Source organism: Lagopus muta, chromosome 18 (genome assembly GCF_023343835.1).
Source record: "Lagopus muta isolate bLagMut1 chromosome 18, bLagMut1 primary, whole genome shotgun sequence".
In the NCBI taxonomy this organism is placed as follows: domain Eukaryota; kingdom Metazoa; phylum Chordata; class Aves; order Galliformes; family Phasianidae; genus Lagopus; species Lagopus muta.
This window is the reverse complement of record NC_064450.1, coordinates 3,078,713-3,087,914: the sequence shown is the minus strand read 5'-3', so window position 1 is coordinate 3,087,914 and position 9,202 is coordinate 3,078,713.

Sequence of the window (9,202 nt, the reverse complement as noted above, 5' to 3'; positions counted from 1 at the left end):
TGTGAGGCATCGGGAACCGCAGTGTTTTTCAAAGGGGAAGCAGGACCTATTTTGGGAGAATTTTAGACACGTGGCCAGGCAGGACTCTTAAATGTGCTCTCTGCTGCCTATGGGGTTATTTTGGGAACACCTCTAAGAGCCAGGCTGGCCCTTGGTGCTCGCTTGATGCTTCTGGTTGCGCTAGCAGTTCAGTGTGGATGCTCATGCGATCCCCAGGGCTGGACCTCCTCCTAAAAACCATTCTCACCATGTTACCTAGAATCATAGAATCATTAAGGTTGAAAAAGACTACAGAGAGCATCCAGACCAACCACAGCACTGCCCACTAACCATCTCCCTAAGTACTACCTCCATGCATTTCTTGAACATCACTTATGTAAGCAGCGCCCAGGGGAGGGACAGTGGCTGTCGCCCACCATTCAGTCCCATCATTCCCCATAACCTGCAATACAGCCCTTTAAGAAAGCCTTTTTAACCTCTTGCTTGTGTTTCTGCTTCAGCACTTTCTATCACTTCAATTTGTAGGCCACCAGCTTCTCCGTATAAAAAAAAATCTCCTCTCGGTGAGTCGAAAAGCCTTACCCCTCCAATCCCCTCCATGTAGTTGCTGTTCCTGAGGCTTAAGGAGGACTGTGTGACTTGAGGACGGCCTTCCCAAGTGTGGCTGCAGGAAGATCTCAGATGGTTGGGACAGGGATGTCCTACAAGACTTCCCAGGTGGTTAAAAACAAGGTTGTTCCGAAATACAGGCCCAAAGTGGGACAGAAATCCCACTGAAACCATGTGTGGGCCTTCACCCAGCAAGACTCATCTGAGGGCTTGCAGGGCAAGGGAAATTCCTCTTGGCCATGCTGAGAAGATTCTAGAAGACTCCAGGAAATCGTGGCTGCTTCTGCAAAGGCTTCTAACCCTGTCACCAGCAAACACCAGCACCCAACTCAGTCCAGGATTCTCTCATCCTGTTTTCAGTTTTAAGAGGGCCGGTGGAGAGGGAAATGACCCTTCTTTGCTTTCAGCCTGCCCCAGTCCCTCTCCTGTGAGGTTGCTTTCTCTGGGTGGGATTCTTCTGTGCTTGGGCTCTCCCACTTCAGGGATTTAAGCCACCCTGTTTTAGGGTGGAAATGATTCTGCCAGCGTTGAGCTGGCTGCTGAGTGCATCTAAGGGGGCATTTCAGAAGCTTTGTACCTAACCTCTCCTGTTGGATTTTTTTCCAGCATGCAGTGGCTGCTGGCAGGACGAGGAGGGGGAGAACAACATGTTCCTGGAATTGTCTCCAGGCTGCCCACTCTCCTCTTCCTATCTGAGGCTGTGGGAGCGAGGGGAAGAGGCAAAATTAAATGTTCAGCCAGTATTTGTGAGAGGACAGCGCTAGCAAAACACAAACAGGCAGCAAGGCTTTGCCCCCGGAGCTCCAGCTTTGGCTGCAGTTTGATTTTTTTTTTTTTTTTAATGGCAGTTTAAATTGTAGGCTCTTTTGAAAATACCCTTTGAACAAAGCTTGGAGCCAAGTGCTGGAGTGGAGCTTTCCTTTGCTCTGGTGGCTTGTTTGGCTGCAAGGAGGAATGGGGCCGTGCCGTCCACACTTCTAGAGGCACTGGCCTTGCTCTCTGCATTCCCCCGGGGAGCTGCCATGTCCCGTGAGCTCATTGGAAATCCTTGGCAGAGGAGGGAATATTGTGCTCCTTTCCTATGCTGTGCCCCAGCTCCACAATACACTGCTGGGATGGAGCGTCAGAGCACTCAGCACGCTGCCCATCACACTGCTGACACTTGCACAAATACAATTACAGAGTGCTGGAGGTGTGGCTGGATGAGCCATCACCCAGCCCAGAGCCCTGTTCTTTAATCAAAGCAGCATTAAAGTCTTGCTCTGCAGCATTTTTTCCCCCTCTGCCCTCGTCCCTGGCCTGGGCTCTGGGTGCTACAGCATTACAGCTGATGTGCATCATCCCCAGCAAAGCACCAGGAATTGCAGGTGTCCCTCCCTGCTGTGGGTGCCACATCCCAACAGCTGGGCGTGTGTGCTTTGTGCACTGTGAGGGTAATGCTGGGATTCCTCCCACTGCCCTTAAATCTGCTTCCAAAGTGCTCACTTTGCAGCATGATTACTGCTTGATCTGTAAGGCAGTGGAATGGTATGTGGTATGTGATGAATTAAAAATTACCATCTCTGCTCACATGTGATGAACCTGCTCTGTAACGAGCAGCAAATGGCATATTGATGTAGCATTAGGTGAGGATGTGCTCCCTGCTATGCAGTGAAGTGGCTGAAGGCAACCCAGAAGCAGATGCACAGCATTGCTTGTTTTGCTGCTGCAGCTCTCTAAAGATGAAGGGCTTCCTCTTCATACCTAACATAATTGAATTCCTCTTAAGAGCAACAGGCTGTTTTATCTGCTCCTAAGAAAGCAGAACTCATGAACTTGAATTGCCTTTGTTAGAGTCCCCTTTGGTTGGGCAATACTACCCTTAAATAGGCACACGGCATCTGCTGTGTTTTTGCATCTAACTCTGGTGAGTGTGTGGTTTGCGTTGTTAGTGAAAACACTTTCCATGGTAACCCTCTACTTCTCAATTTGTCCGTGAAGTATCAGTAATGTGCCCACTGGTGAACAGTGTCACCTCCAAGATAAGAGCTATTCCAAACCTACTACCATGGCAAATAAGTAGGTTGAGAAACTTGTGTGGGTGTCTACACCGGTCTGTTTGAGGTCTATCAGACCCCATGTGCCTGGGGGAGAGTTTGTCCTTTCATCCTGTGGAAGGACTGGATCATCTCTTCTCAAAGCACTATGACCTCAGTGCCCAGCCTGGAGGTGAGGAGATCCCTGTGCGTGGTTTGCCTATGGCAAGACTTGGGGATCTTAACTAAAGCACCTGTTTGCTTCCCTTCAAGAGGAGGAGGCCATTTTCCAAGCTATGCTGATAGGCTTTGCCTCTTGCATGTGAGCCCTGGCTAGCTGTGGGGCACTCACCTTCCTGCAGCAGGGCCAGCTGATGGCTTCATCCCATGCTCAGGTCATCTGACTGGAAAGATCAGAGAAATTTGCAAGCAGCTCTTCAGCAAGCTCTTCTCTGCTACTAAGCCTTCTCCCAGCATCCAGGAGCACTCCCTTTAAGTTTGGATATTAGGAAAGCTTCTTCTCTGAAAGAGTGGTAGTGTGTTGGCACAGGCTGCCCATGGAGGTGGTGGGATCCCCAGAGGTGTTCCAGAACCACAGCGATGTGGCACTGAGGGATGTGGTCAGTGGACAATATTGGGGGTAGGTGGATGACTGGACTGGATGATCCTAGAAGCCTTTTCCAACCTTCATGGTTCCATGATTTTGTGATTCCCCATGCCAGGGAGGAGGGTGCGTTCCTAAGGACATGCATTGCAGCAGATGTGTCTGTGCCTCTTGCCTTTGAAGTGCAACAGGACTTGTATGAGCTCTGAGCATGGTGCAATACCTCCAGGGGAAATAGTTCTCCTTTTCCTTGTCATGAGCTTAATTAGAAGACGTTTCTGGAACCAGAAGGTCTCTTAGTGATGCTTGTCAGAGATGCTGGTTGTATGGTAAATGATGGTAGCAAAGTTAGGAGCAGCTGTTCCAGGAGACATCAGATTGAAAGCCAAGCTGGTTATGAAGTAAAACAGGAAAACATCAGGAGGGAGACCTGCAAGTCTCTGACAGGGGCTGGAAGCAATGTGGAACCAAAACAATGTGCAACAATATCTTGACGTCAGTAAGATTTAGGTATGGAAGGGTGGAGCTGCTGGAGTGAAAGAGGAAAAATCAAATTTCTCCTTTCCATCTTAACAGAAGTAACTCTTTCACCATCAGTCTTCACCTCAGAGCTTCAGCAAGAGCCAGCAAGGGCTAGACCCTATGAGTAACCTCTTCCCCTGCTCTTTGCCCACCTACAGCGAGATGCTTAGTGGCAGCATAACCACAACAGCCCCATGAAGTTCATTTTGGAGCATCACATCTGCCTGTCCTAGCACAACCCACATGCCTTGCCACGTGCTGGAGCTGAATGTGGGAGGCAGGGTTGCCTTGGGCAGGCTGGGAGCCGCCAGCCCTCTTTGGCAGTTGGACGTGATCGGTGCTGTGGTTTAGGTTTGGTGCTGTGGTTTAGGTTTGGTGCTGACAGCTCTCTGTGACTGTGCTGAGGCTGAGCAGCAGTGCCTGCACAACAACACTTCTTTGGGCCCTCTGGGATCAAGGTATCTCCATGGTGGAGGATGTGATGGGATATGATATCCCACTATGGAGACATCCAGCTAGATCTAACTGAGAGCAGTGGGGGAGACAAAACAAAGAGTAATTTTTGATAGTCACTTCACCTAGTTTAAATAAATACGTATCGCATTTTGTTCCTTTCCCTGCTCCCTGCAGGGGAGGAGATGCAGAACTTCCAAATATAATAACTGGGAGGAAGCTGTGGCAAGCAGCCTTTGCATGTGTGAGCATTTGCAAAGCCCCAAAAGGGCCCGGCTCATAAGGAGGCCCTGAAAAGACAGACAGGCAGCTCCTAGGATGGATGGCTGAGTCTCTGCTCATTTGTGGCCACGAACATCTCTGGCTGTGTAGGGTGATGCAGTGCTCTCAGTGCTGAAGTAAGGCTGCCAGGAGTGCTGATGGGGAGAGGTGTGTTGAGCTGCGCTGGCTCCAGCTGCAGCAGGGCTGACTCAGGACTTCCTCCCCACAGCTGGGAGCTGACTCAGCTGCTTTACCTTCTGTTGGCTCTGCTGAAGGCTAGGGGCATCTCTTGGGGCTGGAGGCTGCAGTGTTACAACAGGAGCGAGTGGAGAGTCATTGCTGGGAGAGTCACAGCTGAGACGTTTTGGAACAAGGGCCAAAAAAATTCAGTAAAAGCTTCAAGATTTCTCCTCAGTGTGTTTTACAGTGTTCCTGCTGAGCATGGGCTAATCACTAGGGCAAACGCATGTTGCAGCAGAGCTGCTCTTGCTGCTGTGTCCCCCGTGGGGGGTGATGGTGAGTCAGGGTGTGAAGGCAAGAGCCTCGCTGGAGTGTTTTTTGTGGTATTACTCATGCATGTGTCATAGCAAAACTTTTATGGCAGAGGCTGGGTGAGTGCTGAGCAGCTTCTGAATTAAAAAGCACCATGGAGGTGTTCTGCTGGGAACGGGGCATGCTCAGAACCTGGGCACCCAGTGGGCTTCTTGCACCCAGGATGCTGAGCTTCGGCTCTGCCCTTTGCAACCCACGGCCATGCAGTTTTAAGCTCTGAGCTGGGGAACGTCTCGTGTGCCTAATTAGGACCCATTTGTACACCTCATTTTGTTGGGTGACAGCAGAGTGTGGGTTCTGGTTGAGGCCCCATCTCATTACCCTGGGTGTCACCTCCAGGCCCTACAGCAGCATGTGACCACATGGGTTGTTGCCCCGTGCCCCCCATGCGCTGGCCACCCCATTGCTGGGGTACAGCAGTGGGGATCCCTTGGGGCTGCCAGCCCTGCTTAAGGAGCGCAGTGATCTCCTCGCCTGGAGCCTGGGATGTGTGGCTGCCCCTATAGCCTGAGGGGTGCTGACCTCTCTCCTCCCCCCCAGGTCCTTCCTGGCAGCCTCACCATCACCGCTCTGGGGATGCTGTGCCCCTGGGGGCTGTGCAGGGTGGGGGGCTGCCTCATATCAACTGGTTTCTCCAGTTCCTTTGTGCCAAATCCAGTCGGAGTCAGACCGGTTTTGTGCCTGTTTATTTGCCTGAAGAGGGGAAAAGAATAATAATGATAACAGTCAGGTTGGCCTCCTGAACCTAGGGCTGCCTGTCAAGGGACCACGGGTGCCCAGGCCCTGAGATGGGCACTGCACGCTGCTGTGGTGCTCCGGCCACGCTGAGCCCAGCCTGCACTGTGGGCTTAGGGAGGGCAAATGGGGCCAAAATGTGAACAAACCCAACTTACACAGCCCATGGGCCAGGCCAGCCACCTCTGCCACCTTCACAGCCCTGCTCTGGCTCTGTCTGCCATATCCCTTGTGACACCACGTGCCCTGTGCTTCCCCTTGTGACACAGCGACGCTGTTAAGCAACTCCTGTGTGCGTAGCTTGGTTTTGGGGAACTGCTGCTGAGGCAGCAGAAGTGAAGCTGGGTGGAAAAACCCCTCTGTGCTCATTGCTGAACTTCCAAAAACAACGTGGCCTTAGCTTTGCATCCAAAATTAAACTGCTGTTTCCGTCAAAGCCGTGGTTATCAGAATATGTGACATTTGGAGATATCGGGGGACAGATTTTAGCAGCCGTGACGTTGACCTCTATTTACTGGCTATGGAGGTGGTTGGTGACTGCCATGAGCTGCAGAGCTGATGGACACCACTGAGCAGGGCAGCATTCCCTGTTGGCTCTTGCCTTGGTGTTTCCTTCTCTCCACATCTGCAGGTTGGGGTCAGTCTGAGGGCCCCTACAGGCACACCTGGGGATGCAGCTTCCTTATGGCCTTTTGGGACTGCCTTTGTCTCTTTTCCCCTGGTTTGTGGGGTGACATGGCCATTCTTGGAAGATGGGCTGGGAGACACGAGGGTGAGCACTACGCAGGTGTTTCACGTTTGCTTATGGCACCACTGGGTCAGGTAACCTAATCCTAGAGCACCGTGTGAGATCAGCTCAGGGGCTCTGCCTTGTTGCACTGTGGGCATCCTTTGCGATGGGCATCCTCCTTGTCCCCATGGGAACTGCAGCTACCCTGGCTGGACCCTTCTGAATGTGACATAGGAAGCTCATGGAAATCAGGAGAAATAGAAAAAAAAAACAGAGGGGAAAAAAAAAAGACAGGTTCCACTATGTGGGTCAACATAGACTGACGTGGGTGCTTAGCCACAAAATGGAGCCTGGGCCCCTGGGTGGCCCCTGAGCCAGAGGGCTGCCCTGCTCACGTCCCCATGCAACATCTGAGTAAATCATGTGCACTGCAAACTGCTGCTGTTGTGTAGATGGATGTGAGATAGTTCAGCCTGGAGCTGAGTTCAGCTCTGTAAGTTTAATGCATACAAATGCTGCTGAAGAGTTAATGGGAAACAGTGAAGGAAAATAAAGAAAGACCTTTTGAGGTCTCAGCTGCTGAGAGTAATATTTGGGTTTGGTGACTCTCCGTATCTTAGAGATGGGAATGCAGCAAAGCTCTTTGAGTCCAGAGTATACATGGAGCCCGACAAGATTGTGGGCTAATATCAACAAACCTTTTGGAAAAGCAGATCCTGTCTGCTCCAGCAAAGCCACAGTGTTATTTTTCTTTCAACAAATGTATTGAGACAATAATAATGCTGTGCAGATTGGTTGTCCCTGGCCTACATGATTTATTAGGAAACAGAAACAATTGCAGTCGCTGAAAAAAGCTTTGGACACAGATTTTTTTTTCTTCCTTTTATTTTTCCCCCCCCTCCCGAATTCCTCTTGAACTAAGAAAGGCCACCTACTCTGGGCCCTGGGGAGGTGTTCCCTCCCTGCTTGCATTTCTCATCAGACCACCAACCCTGGGCTTGTTGCTTATATGCTTTAGTGCTGGGGCCTGGCGGGGGTGGGAAGAGGTGACAGCTGAGGACAGCACTGTAAGGCAGAGAAGCAGAGCAAGTCTGGAGGACAGACCTGCAAACTGTTGGTGACTCGGGGACACATTGCTTCCTCTCCCTAAGCCTCCCTTCCTCTCTATTTATCCTGTTCATGTAGTGCAAAAGCTATTGAGAGTGGGACTGCATGCTGAGCACTGTGGGTCCTGAGCCCTGCTCAGATCTGCAGGTGCAGGGGCTGTGAGCAGAGGACCAAGCTTCCAGCCTGATGTTCGAAGAATGGGAAGAGTTTCATGGTTTATAGGGATGGTGGAGGAGAGGCTGAACTCAGGGGCTGGCTCTGCTTCAGCTCAGAAGCTGCAAAAACTGAAAGCTATTTGGTTTAGTGAGTGGAGCATCACGCTGTTGTTGTTGGGTGCCCCAAACACCCACCCAGGCTGGCTGGGTCTAGTCAGAATTACAGCACTGGGCCATTTCTCCATCAGGCCTTCCCAGTGTACTGTATCTTTGTCAGCTTTTCTAAAAAGAAACCCCTTATTTTGGGTAACAAAGTGAGGGTGCTGCCTTACAGCTCAGCAAGGCATCTCTGATCACTTTGCTACTGGGGCAGTGGAACCAGGTGCTCTGGCAGTGAAACCCTGTGAGAAAGTGATACCATCACGGTTTGCTTGGCTTTCAGAAATGACTGAACAAATTTTCTCTGGTTTCCAGCTGACCCCGTGGCTCAGTGTTGATGATGGAAGCAGATTGCATGGGTTTGAGTTAATAAAGCCCTGGCCAGCTCTGGGTCAACTTCAAAAACTAGAGATGGATGGCAGCAGGTAAAGGGGGGGCAGAGCAGAGAAAGTTGCATTGACCTTCATTATGAAATGAAGGATGTCTGGGAATCACCTGATTCATTCTCCAGATGAATCACATGCATTCTGCATTTGCTTGAAAGGATTAAGGTTTTAAAGCTACTGCCCTCCTGGCTGGTTCTTTTTCCTGCAAGGGGCTTGTTAGCCTCAACTCCCATATTAAAGAAAAAAGAAAAAAAGAAAAAAAAGGAGATGTTGGGAGTGGCTTTGCTTTGTGATCTTTCTGTTCCATGCCTACAGTAAGCACAAAAAGGCTGCTTTGAGTTGGTGCAAATTAGCTCTTTTTGGTTATTTTGGGGGCTGTAGGAGACCTGGGTTATTGCTGCATTTGCTTCCTTTTCTTCTGGGGTTTACTGACATTTCAGATAGTAAATGAACAATTCCTTTTTCCTACAGATGTTCTCTGTTGGTCTTGGTTGAAGAATCCTTGGATGCTAAATCCATATGCTTTGCTTGTGTTTTTTCCAGGCTCATTTATATCGATGCGGGGCACAGGGGGATGCTGTGGCAGCACAGATTTCTTCTCTGCTCAAAGGGAGATGAGGGAGGAGAAAGAGCCTGAATCTGTGTGACCCCCACAACATCCCATGGCCACGGGGTGCTGTGTCCCTGCCCTCCTCACCCTGGTTCCTGCTGCAGCTGCTGAGCACGGGGCACTGGGGATCCCTCTTGGGAGCATCCAGCTCATTTTTCACCTCTAGCACTGATGCAGGCATGGGGACACATCAGTGGAGTGGAAATGCTTGCAGGTGCAGCCATTTGCCAGTGGTGGGGAAGGACGGATGGGTGCTGAAGGGAGCAGGGCTGCACAGCTCCTCCAGGACTTTCTGCTTTGTCTG